The sequence below is a fragment of the Sorex araneus genome, chromosome 3, assembly GCF_027595985.1.
Source record: "Sorex araneus isolate mSorAra2 chromosome 3, mSorAra2.pri, whole genome shotgun sequence".
NCBI lineage: Eukaryota > Metazoa > Chordata > Mammalia > Eulipotyphla > Soricidae > Sorex > Sorex araneus.
Window position 1 is genome coordinate 58,287,246 of NC_073304.1, and position 18,006 is coordinate 58,305,251.

An 18,006-nucleotide genomic window follows, 5' to 3' on the forward strand; every position below is an offset into this window, starting at 1 on the left:
GTTTGCCTTGATTATGGCTGAACTGAGTTTGATCCCCAGCACCCCATATGATTCCCCAGGTCCTGCAAGGAGTAATCTCTGAGCACAGCACCAGGAATAATGCCTAGGAACAGTCAGGTATGCCTCAAAACCAAAAGAGAAAAAAAATCATATAAAATGATAACTAATTCCTATTAGAAACAAAAGAATGAGGAGAAAAGAGAATCCTTATGCACACTATTCAAGAGATTGCAAATTTGAGCAGTTATTATGGAAAACAGTATAAAGTATTAAAGTATTAAAAATAGTATTACCATATGATTCAGCATTTCCACTTCAAAACAATATTACCATGTAGGATAACATTGGGTTTGTCCTTTTAGACTTGCTGCAGGGAACTTAGTTTACCTTAAAGCAATGTTCTTTCTGTATAGACACAGGAAGACAGTTAATATTATGCTTTGTAACTTGGGAGCTGATTGACTCCAATAATATTTACTCCTGGGCATCTGCTTTCTCAACTCAGTTGCCCTTAGTGCCTAATACCCCAAAAGCAGGGTCCCAGTGAGGGACGGAATGGACCCAGAGCAAGCTGTGAGCTACCATGGCATTGAAATAGGCCAGGTCAAAGCACCACAATACTCAACTATAAGTTGAGAGCATTGTCATAGACAAATGCTGTCATGACACAAAAGTAATGACGAGACTAGGACCCTGGTGTGTTTAGGAAGACTAAACTGACCTGAGGACTGTGGTCTGGAATATATAGTGAATGTCCTCAGGAAGAAACAAACTTTAAGTTTGCTATATCTCTTACTGTGTTCATACAGTTTGACATTGCTAGAAATATTAGAAGTAAATTTACTACAACTAATTAAGTGGATTACTTGCTGAGGAAAGAAGAAAGCAACACACCCTGGATGGGATTCTGCCCTTAAGCAGATCTCCTACTAATCTGGAGTAATCTCTTTAGGTGAGATTTTTTTAAGCTCCTGGAGGAGTGGTCTTACCCCTCTTTGTTGATTTGTTAATGTTCAACCCACCTTTGTGTCACCACCCTATGTGATCGCTATATAAACTAAGACTATAAGAGAAGTAGGGAGAGAAGACACAGAAGCAGGAGAGAAGATACAGAAGCAAGAGAGCAGAGCAGAGAAACAGGGAGAAAACACAGAAGCAGAGCACAGAGCAAAAGAGAATCATCGGAGCCAGAAGCAGGGTAAAGAAAGAGCACAAAGTGAGTGGGAATCAGAGTCAGAGTCAGAGTCAAAGGAGAGAGAGAGTGAACTCCAGAGACTGAAGCAGACGGGCTCCAGAAAGAGAGATCAGAAGAAGAGAGTTTGGAAAGACCAGAGGAGATACTAGAGAGACAGAATCAGAAATAGAGAGACAGACAGAAGGGAGCACAGCTGCTCACACAGAAGCAGAGCACAAGGAGGAGCTATCCTGATCTGGTCTATATACAGCGGCTGGAGAATATCGAACATGAGTGGAGAGAGAGAGAGAGAGAGAGAGAGAGAGAGAGAGAGAGAGAGAGAGAGAGAGCGCCTCCCCAAGAGCCCGTGAACAACACACATCACATCACCCTTTACGTGCACGCGCCTTTATGTTTTTTACATTACCATATGTGTTCAGCACTTCCACTCTTCAGAATACATCCCAAAGAGAAACTCCACCAACTTAAAAATGTATTTTCACCCTCATATTCATAGCAGCATTGTAATCAATAACCAAGTCATGGAAATAAGTTGTGCTGATCAATGGAGGAGTGGATAAAAAAGTTGTGGAAAAGTAATAAAGTTATAAAATATAATTCAGCCATAGAAAAGTAAATCCTGCTATTTTGACAGGATGACTGGAACATGGAGATATTATGGTAATTGAAATAAGTCAGATGGGATAAACCAAATATGCTGTTCTCATGTGGAATCTTAAAAACAATTCAGAATGAATAGATGATACTTATGATTTGTTGCCAGAGGCAAAAGATAAGGTTGCTTTTAATTCCAAAATAATTTCAGGTTGAGCTGGTTTATTCTAGTATACAAACACTGTATAGATCTCACTTATATAGAGAATTATTTTAAACATAAAAGATCAGATTGTAATATGACATGGCCAACGGCAAAGCTAGAGGGAAACAAGAAGAATTGCCTTTTGCTTCTCTGCTTTTCCTTTTTATTATACTGTATGAAAATATGGATATTAGTTGAAGTTATAATACTAATAAGTTCACAATATATATACACAAACCATCATGTATTACACCTGAAATTAATACAGTGGTATGTATCAATTATTTCTCATTAAGACTGGAAAAATAATATTTTTTCAATTATAGTTTATGTAAATATTCATGGAAATTTGTGACACAGTAAAATCAACCATATTTTTCATTAAAAATGATTATAATAGGGGGCTGAAGTGCTCAATCATCTCAGTATTTTCCATTATGTCTTCTACCCAAACTTCCAAATTCATTTCAGTGTATTTGGAGTCTACTTAAATTCTTCATTTTATCAATGTCTTGCCTGTTTCATTCTTATGATTAAAGTCCATTTACAGGGGCCCAAGAAATAGTACAGAGGTTAAGACACATGCTCCGTGGTATATCATAGTGCCCCAAACATTATGTGGTACAGGCCTGATGGTCCCCAAGTACCAGTGTATGTAGCCCTGGAGGTGCCTAAGCACCATTATGGTAGGTTGAGTAATCCTCTACCCTGATGGCTTGCCTAAACAACACTTCATCTTTGACCACTCACATTGAACCACTAGCCCTATGTCCCAGGATGATCAGTGTTTGGGGAATCCCACAAAACTAAGTAAAATAACTTGATGATAACCAAAGTTGATGACAACCAAAGCAGTGAACATGGAAACAGTTCTAATCAGGTTTGTTGCTGGTTTTTATCATGCTATGTCATGAAGCAATTTCTTTTGGAGATTTAGTAGTCAATATATTTCTTACTTCATGAAGGGGGGGGGGAGGGGGCAACACCCAACTAAGCTCAGGAGAACATCTGCAGTGCAGGGACCTAACAAGGGTAGGCCACATGCAAGGCAACGTCTCTGTCACCCTTCTAGCCCTTTTGTAAAATATATATATATATACATATATATATATGTGTGTGTGTGTATATATATATATATACATTTATTTTTTTGCTTTTTGGGTCATACCTGGCAATACACAGGGGTTACCTCCTGGTTTTGCACTCAGGAATTACTCCTGGCGGTGCTCAGGAGACCATAGGGGATGCTGGGAATTGAACCCGGGTCAGCTGCGTGCAAGGCAAATGTCCTACCCACTGTGTTATTGCTCCAGCACCAGTAATATATTTTTATGAAAGGATTTTGTGCCCAGAATTTTGACACCCAACTGTCTAAATCAAATTGAAAATATTATACACTAAGTATTAAGACAAAATTGAATTATTGATAGTCACACAATTTGGAGGATTTTGCTTATTTGATCACTACTATAAATCACAGGCTAACCTCATCTCCTTAAGTTTTTCTTACCTCCCCTGCAGGGTTGGATATATAATTACTGACACTACAATCCAAGTCTTGTGTCAATACCAACAGTGAGTCCAAAAGGAACTGGGGAGGGGTCAGAGAATGGTGTATCACATAAAGGGTCGCTAAGATGTCTCTTTATTCAGGGCTGACCAGGATTCTATCCCAAGCACTATATATGGTCCCCTGAGCCTTAAGTAAGTCCTGAATATCACAGGATGTGGCCCACAAAAAAGAGAACAAGATTACTCAGCAAATTCAATGGCACTTCTCTCTCCTAAAATATTCATTATCATCAACCAGTTATTAACCACATGGTTATTTCTGAATACATGAAGCAGAACATAACATGTTTAGACAAAGTATTTTAGTGTATGATTCCTATTTTGAGTCTTAGCTTTGAAATATAGAAAATTTGACTGAAAAATATTCAAGAAATATTTCAAGAAAAATTGCTTACTTTTTTTAATTATGTGAGTGAAGTTTCTTTCATTACAATTAATTCTTACATCAAAATAATATTTTTCTAGATACATTTTTATTAGTGGTTGTAGAATGGTTTCTTACTTTCATCTCAAATGTTTAATTCTAATATTACTAGTTGAAACTCACTAATATTTTGAATTAAACATGACAAACACTTCCCCAAAGCAAGTCAAATTTGTTTTATTTATTGCTGATAATAAATAAATGTATTTATTTCTTCCATTATGTGTTAATCATTTCTTTCTTATACCTTGTACCATATCCTCATATTTCCTCATATATCGTCATATATATCAGGAGCACTGCATAATTCTAGAAAAGACTGAGTGTTCCTTTGTCCTACATAACTATCAGCTTTTATCTCTATAATATATGAAAAATTAGACTTTGAAAATAACTACCATTTTTAACTGTAGTGTTAAAACTTTTGAAATTTTATAAGCATTACAAATGTAAAAGAATTATCAAAGTAAATGAATAGCTTAAATTATGAGCATAGAAAGCAAGTTTCCCAGAAGGTAACTTAAATAACTTAAATAAGCATAAACAACTACATTTGCACAGTATGTTAGTTTCTATATTAAATGTCATAATAATACTGTCACTATTTATTACCACATACGTTATTAAACATGAAACAATCTGACACTTTGATCAAAACTAGTAACATGGACATTTTATTATAGTTCTTATTATAGGATAAATGTTTAATCAGTAAAATAGGAAGAAATATATGGTAAAATTTTAGTTCATGTTGAGAAAAATCTAGGTAAGAAATATCCCTACAAATGTTGCCACTCTTGATAGACTATAACTTTGATCTCAGCAATAAAACAGATTAGCAGAGCCACTCATTTCATACCTGCTAACAAAGGAGTTTAGAGTTTTCAATTTCTTTTGCTTTCCAAAAGGAAAAACTTATGAGAGAAAACATTTGTATACCTATGATTTTTAGTTGTAGTAATTTTCTCTGGCCATTAGAGTCAGGTAATAGAAAGCAATTAAGGATATTCTTGATTCTTGTGCCAAAGAAAAAAGCACACATACCCACAAAATGGCCCCAGCACCAGGTAACCCCATCAAAGGCCAAGATCGGGCAACTGTAAAATAAAGCTCCCGGAAGAGAGTGACAGAATCTCCTGACCTTGAGCCAGGCTGTTTTCACCAGGGCACCTCGGAAGGGAGCTGATTGACTTTCCCTCCCCGCTCCAAGCAGAACCCCAGAAGCCGAAAACCTCCAGAACCCAGCCTCAGCCATGCTCAAGGCTATTCTCCACATACTTGGACGACCCCCCACCCATGAAGGAACCAACAGAGGGACCCAAGTATGCGGGAATCGTGGCTGAGATCTCCAAGTCCGCTGAGATTGGGACTGGGCCTCCTCCACCCAGGTCCCCAGTTTTCCAGTAGCTTGGAAGTCACACCCACAAACTGCCCCTAATGCCATGTAATCCCATCAATGACCAAGATCCAGAGACTATAAAAATAGCTCCTGAAAGAGAGCAATGCAGTATCTCCTGGGCCTCTTACTCTCTAGCTCACTGACATACCTAATGTAGCACACATTTGTTTGGTTTTAGCATACTTGCTTGTATTCTCTTACATATGGACTTAAATGGCTCCAGAATGAAATACAACAACCTTCACTCACTTCACTCTTATTATGGTAATAAGATGCTCACCGGTGGGGTGGGTGTTTGAATATTACCTGTAATGAACTATTGTGAACTACTTTATGAAAATAAAATGTATAAAAATCGTAAACAAAGAAAAGACAAAAGCACACAACCAATTATGTGTCTGAAGGGTAATTTAAGGAACTACATTTTACTAGGAATAAATTAATATGCTACAAACAAACAGGGTAACTGATGGTAATAAAATAAAGAATTAAGATAAAATGTTAAGTTGAACCCAGAGAAAGTATGTATAAAAAGCTAATCCATGGAAGTAGTTTTAAATTTTACTCTGTAAATAATAAAAACATCTGGTTTTGAGAGTCATCAATGTCTTCTGTAACAGAAAAGAAAAAAAAAACCAAAGCAAACTTTATGATGGCAAAAAATATATATTTTGAAACTCATACTCAGAGTATTAGGATGGGAGCAATAGCACAGCGGGTAGGGTGTGTGCCTTGCTCATGGCTGATCTGGGTTTGATTCCTCCGTCCCTCTCAGGGAGCCCGGCAAGCTACTAAGAGTATCCCACTCACATGGCAGAGCCTGGCAAACTACCCATGGCGTATTCAATATGCCAAAAACAGTAACAACAAATCTCACAATGGAGACGTTACTGGTGCCCGCTCAAGCAAATGATGAACAACAGGATAACAGTGCTACAGTGCTACTCAGAGTATTAGATGATTTAGTCTCTGCTAAGTACTAAAAGCAAAAAAACAAAAACTTATCAAACTCAGTAACCCCTTAACTCAGTAAGAATACTGGCATTTTGCTTTGTCACATACTCAATGCCTTAAAAAAATTATTTCATGCTTTCACTTTTCATATTACTCTAGCCACTTAAAAAAATGCTAAGTTTAGGATGACTGGCACACAAAACCAAAAAACTAGAGAGAGTGCATTAAAGGGACCGTTTACAAAAATGTGGATAAAACGAAGGAAACAAGAAATTTCTGCAGTTTGTAGAGTCTAGCTATATCAGGGGAACTATATCTAGCTAGATCACCTCTAGCCCTTAAAAGACAAAGGGGCAATCAGTGAAGAGTTGAACCCAGGGAAAGTATTTATAAAAGATATGACCTTTATTAGAGAGACCTATGTAACCTGGTAAGATACACTAAAACAGAGGCTGAGAGATCATCTCTTTTCTTACACTTTATCTATCATTGTGCCCCTTCTACCCACCAGAAGTCAGAAAACAAGTGACCACATTAATTCTGCCTGTAAGTTTGGCCTCCTTAAACATTGACCGAGATTTATAAAAGGTGAGTGGATCTAGATGGGCAAATATGCACCATACTAACACATCAAAGGTATATTTCACAGAAATATTTTATCCTTGGACAAAGAGAAAGACTTATAAAAGGATAAATAGTGAATCTAGATGGGCAAATTAGTGTAACACAAAATAGGAGGTATATTTCATGGGTATGTTCGTTAATTCTAGGTATTTATATATTAATCTATTCATGCATTCTTTCAAACAAAAAGAGTATTTTCTAAGATGCAAACATTATCAACATTTGCTAGGTTTCTCCTACAATAGGACAACAAAGACACATGATCCTGAAGGTAATTATAGTCAAGAAACCAGGAGAGAAAGATAAATTTGTAAACCAAAATGTGATTTAATTTGAGCTGTAATAGAAGTGTAATTTAATTGTTGTGAGTTTACAGAGAGAAAAAGCGATTTAATTGCCTGGGAAATGCAAACAGGCACCAGAGAAGTGACATTTGAACTGAGCTATAAAGAAGGAAAGGAATATTTTCCAGATCTAGGAACTGGCAAGAAGTCTGGGAGTACATTTCAAGCTGAGGGAACAATATGTGCAAAGGCAGGGATGTGTGAAGAGGAAGGCATATTTTGTGCAGGGAATAGTAATAAACTGTGAGTTGCTGATTATGCGAAGCATGTTGCAAATCTGTGGTAAGATAAACATGGAAGGACTGATTAGAACTTGTTAAAGTTCTAGGACTCTGGAATTTGTTCTGCAATTTAAAAAAAATTAAATTATACAAATTTAAGTAACAAATTGATGATGAGTAGCTATCTGAACTGCAAATGGAGTGATAATGGCTCTGTACCCCAAGCTCAAATTGATTTTACTTATTCCATCCCATTCTTCTGAGACTACAGTTTGCTCTCAGTGCTGTTGTGAACAGTCTTTTTGTTCTTTATTAAGGTAATTGCAACATGATCGATTCAATGTTATATTAGGATGTGTTATCTGAAATTGTGGTTATTCAAATGAGATGAAAAATCTGCTATAAAAGGACAGCCCAAACAGTTCTATTAGCAAGATTGCTTTATGAAAAATAAATATCACACTGGTTTACCAGATAACAATTGGCAGAGCAAATTATACAAATTTTGCCCTCTGCGGCTCAGATAAGTCCTTTGTGCCAATTTTCAAAGAAATTTAAATTTATTCTTTCTGTACTGCCATGTCCAACACTGTTCTTCAATTAGCTTCAAAACAAAATAAGATTTCCAATAGAAGACTTAAGGGCACACCCTAACTTTGGGTGGCATTTATAAATTACTTCTCTTTCGCTGCCTGATTATGATCAGATCAAACTGTGAATGAACCATTTCAAATTATTAAATGTAATGAACCAAAGAAATAGAAATGTGCCTGTAGGGCTAACAGTTCATTCTCCTGATATCTTTCTAAATTTCTATTTTGCATGATCTTTCTCAGATCAATCCTGAAAAAAGGTTAGAAGCTAGAAATAAGTGCTTCGGTACTTGGCTTAAAATATGCAACACCTAGCTAAGGTATTTTATTTATGTTCTGCTTTATCCTTCTTATGTTCTGCTTTACCTGTCTTAGCCATCAAATAGAAAGTCTTAGGACACCAACACACAATTCTTTTTGGTAAACACCATTTTTAAGAAGTGTACACTGAAGCACCCTTCACACTCTCAAAGCGCATTTGTATTGTACCTTTTTTGATAGAAATAATTTTTACTTGGACAGCCCTTCTTTACTATTCATTTATTTTTACATAGTGAGACCTCTTCCTTCACTTCTGGACTAAGATATTGTCCATTCTCCATACCCTCCCACTCTCACTCCTATCTGTGTGTCTTTGTATCTACCTTAGAACAATTAACTTACCAATATCTAAATCATTTATCCACATTTCAGACTACCTTCCTAGAATGTGACTCCTTAATCCCAGGAATTAGTTCTAATATATCTTTGTAATCCTTGAAAGCAATAAATGAAAATAAGATGAATTGAAGTGACCTTTACCATTAATAGCAGCCATTTGAAATAATATGCAACTTATTTTTCTACTTCTAATTTCACTGCCAAGTTCATAGCCAAAGAAATCAATCAAGAAGACTACCACTGAAAGGGAATTAAAATATAAAGGTGAATTGTTCCAAACAATAGAATGATCTTCACCTCAACTCCAAGACAGCCGGTTTCTGGTTTCTTGCATATAAGGTTCAATTCTCTTCCAAATTAACTTTGAGCTTCCCAATTCATTCCAGCTCTTTTATACTTTGGCCACCAAACCTTTTTTTGAATCTTAGAAGTACTTGTACAGTTATAAAAGCCAAAGAATAATCTTTACTTATATTTTTATATTGCAAATGCCACTTAGAAAAAAAAGACAACTGTAATCTATCTCTCTTATTGAATGCAAACAAGTTCTCCAGAAAAAAATGCTAAAAGAAACTAATGAGAAAGGACCCTCTGTGCCTAAAGACTTTGATTCCAGAGACCTAACACTTTCGGGCATCCAGCGCAGCATCTGATAGCAATGCACTGGGACTGCGAACTGGGCTACAACTCTGTGCTGCCCAGGGGTAGAATTTTTCCTCCCCACCCTGTCTTCCTGCATGGAAAATGGCGGCGGCGGCACCGACATGGCAGGCGCCATCTTCTAAGAATCCTAACCCAGAGGTATTCGATTTTTACACTTGGGGCTCCCAGGGACTCATGGGAAGGGGGTATAACTGGTACGCCCGCGGCCCAGATAAATTCGGAGCTGCTGAGAGTGAAGCGGACCTCTGCGCCTAAAGACTTTGATTCCAGAGACTTCTTACAGCAATGCACTGGGACTGTGAGCTGGGCTATGCAATTTCTGGCAGAATTTTCCCTGGACTTTATACAGAAATCCAAAACTGCCCGGACGTGGCTGCGTCCACACAACTTAACATCTATAATTGTTAGCAATGTGAAACGGTTCCTTTTGAACAGGTCTGACTTGGGGGGGGGAACTCCAAATAATAACAGTGAGTTTTTGTTGAAATATTGAAGGTTATTAATGTAGCAGCCACCTCTCTGGACTGTGAACTAAGCAAAAGCCCCACGCCGGCCGATGCAGCGTGGCGTACACCATACTATGAGGTGTGGGAAAGGTGTTGAGGGGAAAAAAAAAAAGGGAAAAGGAAAAAGGAAAAAAAAAAGAGTTATGCACTTGGAGCAGTGGGGCTACATATCTCTTCATTCCCAGCAATGGAAAACTAACTTTCAAATGCTTCCTTGGTAGTAGGTCTGTCTCTCTTGGGTGGAAACTCCAACAACTATACTGAGTTTTGTGTTGAAGTATGGAACGTAATCAAGGTAAAGAGAAAATGAAGTGAAATTTATTAGTTATACAGTAGGGGGCAGGGGGGCGGGGGGTATACTGGGGATTTTGGTGGTGGAATATGGGCACTGGTGAAGGGATGGGTGTTTGAATATTGTATAACTGAGACATAAACCTGAGAACTTTGTAACTTTCCACATGGTGATTTAATAAAAAGTTTTTTAAAAAAGAAACTAATGAGAAAATATGAAAAAAGTAAGCAGAATGGGAAGAATAGTTATAATTTTAGAAGAGTGCAGTCATTACTTCCCTAGAAATTTTTCTCCTTTGACATGTGATAGATTGAATTTTATCCCACAAAAAAAAAAAATCCATGCTGGGATCTTATCCACAGTAAATCAGAATTTTACCGCTATTTGAATATAAGGTCTTTTCAAAGGTAATGAAGTTAACACTGAGTCTTTAGGGCAGACTTTAATCGAATATTGTGCCTTGAGTACTATTCCCCTTAGAGGGGAAAATTTGGTAAGAGAGGCCAGCATATACATAGGAAGAATATCATCTGAACACAGGTATTATACTGCCACAAAAAAAGAATATATGCCATTAAAATTGCCATTACATTAAAAAGTCAGTGAGAAAAAATCAAGAACTCAAATAAAAAAATAATAAAACATACACCGCTAATTATACTACAGAATAGGATCATAGGAAACTACTAGGAACAATGATACACCAACAAATCTGACAACAAAAGAAACAAATTTCTAATAACATGCAATCTACCATGACTGATCCTGAAGAAACAAAAACTATTAACAGACTAGTAATGAAATTTAATCAGTAACCAAAAACATTCCTTAATTCTCTAAGTTCAGATGACTTTAATACTTAATTCCACTAAATGTTTAAGGAATAACATTGCTTATCAAATTCTCCAAAGCAATTTCAGATGAGGCAATACTTTATAAATTAATATGCTAGGAAATCATTACTCTGACATTAAAACAGGAAATGGTCAAGGAATATAGCTTAGCAATAAAGAATGCAGGATTTGCATGAATAGGGATCTAAGTTTAAACACCATCACAATATACTTGTACCCTATTGTTTTCCTGGAAGTCCCCTAAGCACTGTCAGGTGCAACTCTGGTGGTTCACCATCAGTACCGCATAGGTAGAGACAAGAATCAGTTCATTGAGTCCAAGAATGGTCCTAGACCCATGAGCACTACTTAAAAACATTGTGCCCCAAATAAAATAAATCCATAAAAAGACATCACAAAAAAAATCATAGGCTAATATCCTTGATTAATACACATGCATAAATTCACAAGATGTTAGCTAACTGCATTAAACATACATTAAAAAAGTATCAGAAAACATGATCACATAGGATTTCTTTCCAGGGATATGAAAATAGTTTAGTGTATCTAACCAAAGTGACACAATGCACTAACAAAATAAAGAACAAAAATTATTTGATTGTTTAAATAGATGCAAATAAAAGCACATGAAAAAAGTCAACACCTATTTATGATTCAAAACTATAAATACAAAGATTATATTACATGACAGATCTACAGCATCCTTAATACACAATGGAAAAAACTGAATTTTTTAACCATTTTTCCTCTATGACCTGAAAATAGTAATATTTTTCTTTATGATAAATCAGGAAGATACTTTTTATAATTTATTCAATTTATTATTGAAATTCATAAATAGGAAAAATACTAAAATTAAAATTTAGGTGGTATTTTCACAGAAATAAAAAAAATTATAACCCAAAAAATTTTATATGGAAACAAAAGACCAAAATAGGCAGAGAAATCTTGAGAAATAAGAGCAAAGTTTTCATACATTTCAACTGTATAACCAATTTATATTCATCAAAACTGTATGGTTTTGCATTAAAAACTGACATATTTATCAATGAAAGATAACAGATAACCCAGAAATAAGTGCACATATTTATGATCAATAATGTTACAGCATAGGAATTAATGGGGAAGGGGGAAGTCATTTTTATATATATCCTGAGATATATATAAATATACTTGAATAATCCTGAGAGAAAAAAGAACAAGTGTATGAAAAAGAATGAAACTGGACCCCTCGTATATACCATATAAAAATATTAACTCAAAATGAAGTAAAGACGTGACTCTATGACCTGAAACCATAATACTTGTAGAACCATACAACAACAACAAAAAAAAACCCAAAAAAATCCAGTTAATAAGCTCCTTCATACAAGTAGTCTTGGTGGTGATATCTGAATCTGGCACCAAATACAAAGGCAGCAATAAGAAAAATAAGCCATAAAATAGATTGACTACATCAACTAAAAAGCTTCTGAATAATAAAAAGAACCATCGACAAATTGAAAAGACAATCTACTAAGTTGAAAACAATATCTGTAACCATTAATCAGAGAGATGCCTTTCAAACAGCCAACCCAAGTTCAATCCCCAGCACCGCATAAGGTCCCTAGAGCACAACAAGTGTCACTCCTAAGTACAACACCAGCAATAGACTCTGAGCACCAATGGGGTTATCCCGCCCCAAAGAAAATATTAGCAACCATTTAACTGACAAACTCTAATGGAGCCAACCCAGGTTTTATTTTCTGCTGCTCATGGTCCCCTGAGCAACACCAGTAGTTATCCCTGGGCACAGAGCCAGAAGTAAGCCCTGAGCACCGCCTTGTGTGGCCCCAAATCAGAGAAAGAGTAAGATAAAAGGTGAATATCCAGGTGTTTGATTTGGTTCTCCGCGTCTGTGTGTGATCAGCTTCTATCTTCAGTGCATCGTGTTCTGAAAAGATAGTTGATACAATTTCTATCTTCTTGATTCCATTGAGGTATGTTTTGTGACCCAGCACGTGGTCTATTTTAGAAAATGTTCCGTGTGCACCGGAAAAGAATGTGTAGTCTTCGTTTTGGGGGTGTAAAACCCTGTATAGGTCTGTTAGCCCTCTCTCTTCTATTTCTTCTTTCAGAGCCAGTGTTTCCTTGCTGAGTGTTGTTCTTGTTGATCTATTCAGAGGGGAAAAGAGGTGTTAAAGTCTCTGACTGCTATGAAAAGTTGTAAGTCTGTAACTGCATCTCATGGTGATTCACTAATAAAACATTTAAAAACAAAACAAAAAGGTGAACCAGGGAGAGTGTTGTTGACAAGTATCTGTCCAGGGTGCAGAGATATAGTACAGCAGCGAGGATGCTTGCCTTGCACACAGCCAACTCGGGTTTAATCCCAGACATTCGATGCTTTACTAGGAGTGACCCCTGAACACAGAGTCGGAAACCCTGAGTATGCGTTGGCCAGGTGTAACTCAAAAACAAAAAATACAATATTTATTACTTGTGAAAATACAGGGGCTGAAACGATAGCCCAGCGGGCAGGGCGTTTGCCTTGCACGTGGCCGACCTGGGTTCGATTCTTCTGCCCCTCTCAGAGAGCCTGGCAAGCTACCGAGAGTATCTCGCCCCCACAGCAGAGCCTGGCAAGCTCCCTGTGGTGTATTCGATATGCGAAAAACAGTAACAAGTCTCACAATGGAGACGTTACTGGTGCCCACTCGAGCAAATCAATGAGCAATGGGATGCCAGTGAAACAGTGATACAGTGATATGATAGTCACACTTTAAGGCATTAACCCAAAAGATTTTAAAACTGTGACCAAAACTGAGAAAGTGGGGGCTAGAGAGAAACTATAACAGGTAGGGCTTTTGCCTTGCACACAGGCATCCTGATTCAATCACCCTGATTCAATTCAATCACCCCATAGAGTCCCCTGAGAACCACCAGGATTGATTCTTGAATGCAGAGCAGAAGTTATCCATAAGCATTACTGGGTGTGGCCCCAAAAACAAAACAGAAAACCTGAGAAAGTGTACCACAGTTAAGATTTCCTATTTTCCCAAAGCTTCAACATCTACCGGAACAAAAAGGCTGTGAGCATTTTACCTGAAAACTAGGTGTTCCAGGGTGAGAGAGCTGGTCCCTGTCACAATGTTCTCTTCTGGCCATCTCCTAAACTAGATATTCAAATGTAGCAGCAAAATCCCTCACTTGTTTTGCTTGTGTACTACAACCTTATCCCTAGCAAGACCACTTACCCAAGAAATTTTCACTCTCTTGGTTTTCCCTCCTGTTTGGCAGAGACTCTTTCTGGGCAATATTTTCATATGGTTTGTCTCTATCTTCTAGGATCTGAGATGAGTATAAAAACTTCTTTAATTTTACATGTACCTTTCTGACTACTTTCTGCGATCACACTGGAGTGATCCTTTAATACTCCGCCACACACATGAGACTTACTTCTCCTTTAATGCAAAAGAAGTTTACAGCGAGTTTTTTCATAATCATCCAAAATTAGAAACAATTTTATTCCCTCTCAACTGGACAATGTGGCATACCAGTAATAACTGCTATGTGATGCATACAACAGCATGAGAGAATCTGAAAATATATTTAGTGCCTTCAATTCCTTAAGCAAGACTCAAAAAATCACAAACTCGGGGCCGGAGCGATAGCACAGCGGGTAGGGCGTTTGCCTTGCACGCGGCCGACCCGGGTTCAATCCCCGGCATCCCATATGGTCCCCCAAGCACTGCCAGGAGTAATTCCTGAGTGCAAAGCCAGGAGTAACCCCTGAGCATTGCTGGGTGTGACCCAAAAAGCAAAAAAAAAAAAAAAAAAAATCACAAACTCTATGACTCCATTTACATGATACTGAAGACAACTGAAAGCCACATAGATTAAGTAGATAATTTTTGCCAGGGGCTAATATCAGAAAAGGGTTGGTGATGGGTTTCTTTGTTATCTTGATGACAGTAATAGTTATGTAACTCTTCATTTTCTAAAATCCTTGCACACACAAAAAAATGACATTATCATGGGTAAACTAAAACAATATAAATTTTTTAAAATTTTAATTTAAATTTTGTTTTCCATTGCTTTCTGAAAATGGATAACCACCAGAATCATTAGGATATCAACAAGGAATCTTTAAAAATATTTATAACCTTAGAAAAGAAAAAATAATTAAAGCCTCTAGGGAGTTTTCTTAAAGACTTGAAGTGTCAAATTTACTTTTCTTGGGATAAATACTCTTCTTCCCTACTTCTTTGCCATTTGACAAAAGAAAAGTGGTGGGAAATTCTACAATTGCAAATTATGTGTGTTTTTATCCAAAGGCAACAATGAATAAAGAACTCTAAAAGTCCTACTCCATTTCTAAATGAAATTTTTTCCATTTCCATTCATTTAAAAACTCTAAAGAATTCCCAAAATAATAACGTTTTTCTTTTCTCCTACTTAATATCCTATATTGGCAAAGCATTAAAAGGAGAAAAAGTGAGTTTTTCTTGCCCTAAGGATGAATCCATAGTTCTCTCTCCCTACCTCCTTAATAGCAAAAAGACAAATGGATAACAGTAAATATGTAGGATACAGTAAATATGTAGGATATGTAGAATATTTTTTAAAGTGTATATATATATATGTACAAACTCAAGTAGTCTTATTTTAACGTTTAAAGAAAAATACCTAAGGTAATATATTATCTTTAAAATATTCAACTGTTTGCTGAATTTAGCTAATGGGTTCTGTAAATAGTTACAGCTACAGTGATTACTTCAGTAAGTGTTTACTAGTGTGTATTACAATTTACTCTCATTAGAATAAAATAATTTAAAAGTATCTCTATGGGATAGCAAAATTAGTTAGGATAATAACCCAATTGTGATTCTGGCTCTGATTTTTGCAGGTTCTTTAATAGGTCAACATTTATCTGAGAGCCACAAGTACAATTGGTGGAACTACACCAAGGAATCATTTGCACTACCTGGAAGTTGAAATAAAAAAAGATAATTCTATCACATGATGATGGATGAAAGAAGATAATACCTATTAGTTTTATATTCTGCCCATCTAGAAATAGGAACACTGCACTGTATATAACTTACATTTTAACTTAGAGTAAAATTATTCCTTAGTGATGATTCTACACAACTGAACAGAAAATAGGCTATATAGTCAGTATTTATTGAAAGTTACTTTTTCGTTGTTTAGATTGGATAATTATGGTTAATAGATGAATGAAACTAATTGTGTTCCAATAAAATACTGACATCAGCTTTAAATGGAATTTTTTAAAATAACTAGGTAAATAATGGACTTCCATCTCTGCAAGTTTTTAGTGAAATAAGAAATTTATCTAAATCCACTTTTTCCCCAGATGCTGCCTTGAATTTTATCTAACAGTTTTTGTTTTAAGTTTTAGTAACAAGGGACTTCAAAGACAACGTAGGAATTCCAAGACTATGAGATTCTGTAGACGAGAGGTGGAGAAGAATGGGTAAGAATGGAAGAAAAGGATCACAGGTTGCTCATTTCTCTCATGCTATTTTTGAGGAAGAAAGCAACCTGGTATCTGAAATCTCCCTGTTCCATCCATGATTCTCCAAGCCTATCAGTAATATCCATTATCTGACTTGGCTGAAATCAGAGATTGGGCAGAAGCTGGGAGCCAATTGCAACTGTCATGTGCAAATTTGCATCATTGCTATTTTCCTGTATTTGAAAACTAAAGTGATGCAAATGTTTGTTGAGGCTAATTAATCTGCTGAACAAAGTACGTAAAGCTTAAGAGCCAACGTGAATGGCAAACTTGCTTTTGCCATTTGCCACAGATGTCAAATATAATGTTCACTGTTTTCTTTATATACCAATAAATAAAAAAAGATGAACTGTTTATTGTCATCTAGATGTTTTCACAAAAACTAAAAAATGTGTTCTCCAAATACACACACATACACACACATACATATACACTAACAAACATATACAAATGCCATACCATACCAAACAAATCAACATTCTTTAAAAGTAGTTTTTAAGGAGGTGGGACATCATCACACTCAGCAGTGATTAGGGCATATTCCTGGCTCTCACTCAGGGATCATCCTGACAGGGATTATGGAATTATACAGGGTGCTAGGGATCAACCCACGGTTGACATTGTGCAAGTCAAGCACACTACCCACTGTACTATCACTGTAGTCCCTAAAAAGTCACTCCAGGCTCTAAAAAGTAAGTAAGAAAGAATGTAGAATCTCAACAAAGGCTATTGAAGACACTATCAATGAATTGTGATTAAAATTCAAAATTTTGTATTTTTTTTCCTTTTTGGGTTTTTGTTTGATTATTTGGGGTTTTATTCTCTTTATTTTGTTTTGAGGCCACACCCAGCGATCCTCAGGGATTACTCTTTTTTTTTTTAATTGAATCACCACGTGGAAAGTTACAAAGCTTTAAGGCTTAAGTCTCAGTTATACAATGCTCGAACACCCATCCCTTCACCAGTGCACATATTCCACCACCAAGAATCACAGTATACTTCCCTTCCCACCTCCCCAGCCCCCCACCTCACCTGTGTAGCTGATAAATTTCACTTTACTTTCTCTTTACTTTGATTACATTCAATATTTCAACAGAAAACTCACTATTATTGTTTGGAGTTCCCTTTCCCCCCCAAAGTTGGACCTGCTAAGAAGGAAGCATTTGATAATTTGTTTTCCATTGCTAAGAATGAAGAGATATGAGGTCATGTGACCACAATAGCGGCCGTGCAGTTTGGATTTCTGTATTTTATTATTTTAGTAACTAAGTCCAGAGAAATTTCTGTCAGAAGTTGCAACATTCAAAGCTCGTATCTCTCTGCTACTCAGGGATTGATTACTATTGGTGTGCTCAGGAACCACTCCTGGAGATTCAGGTTCAGTA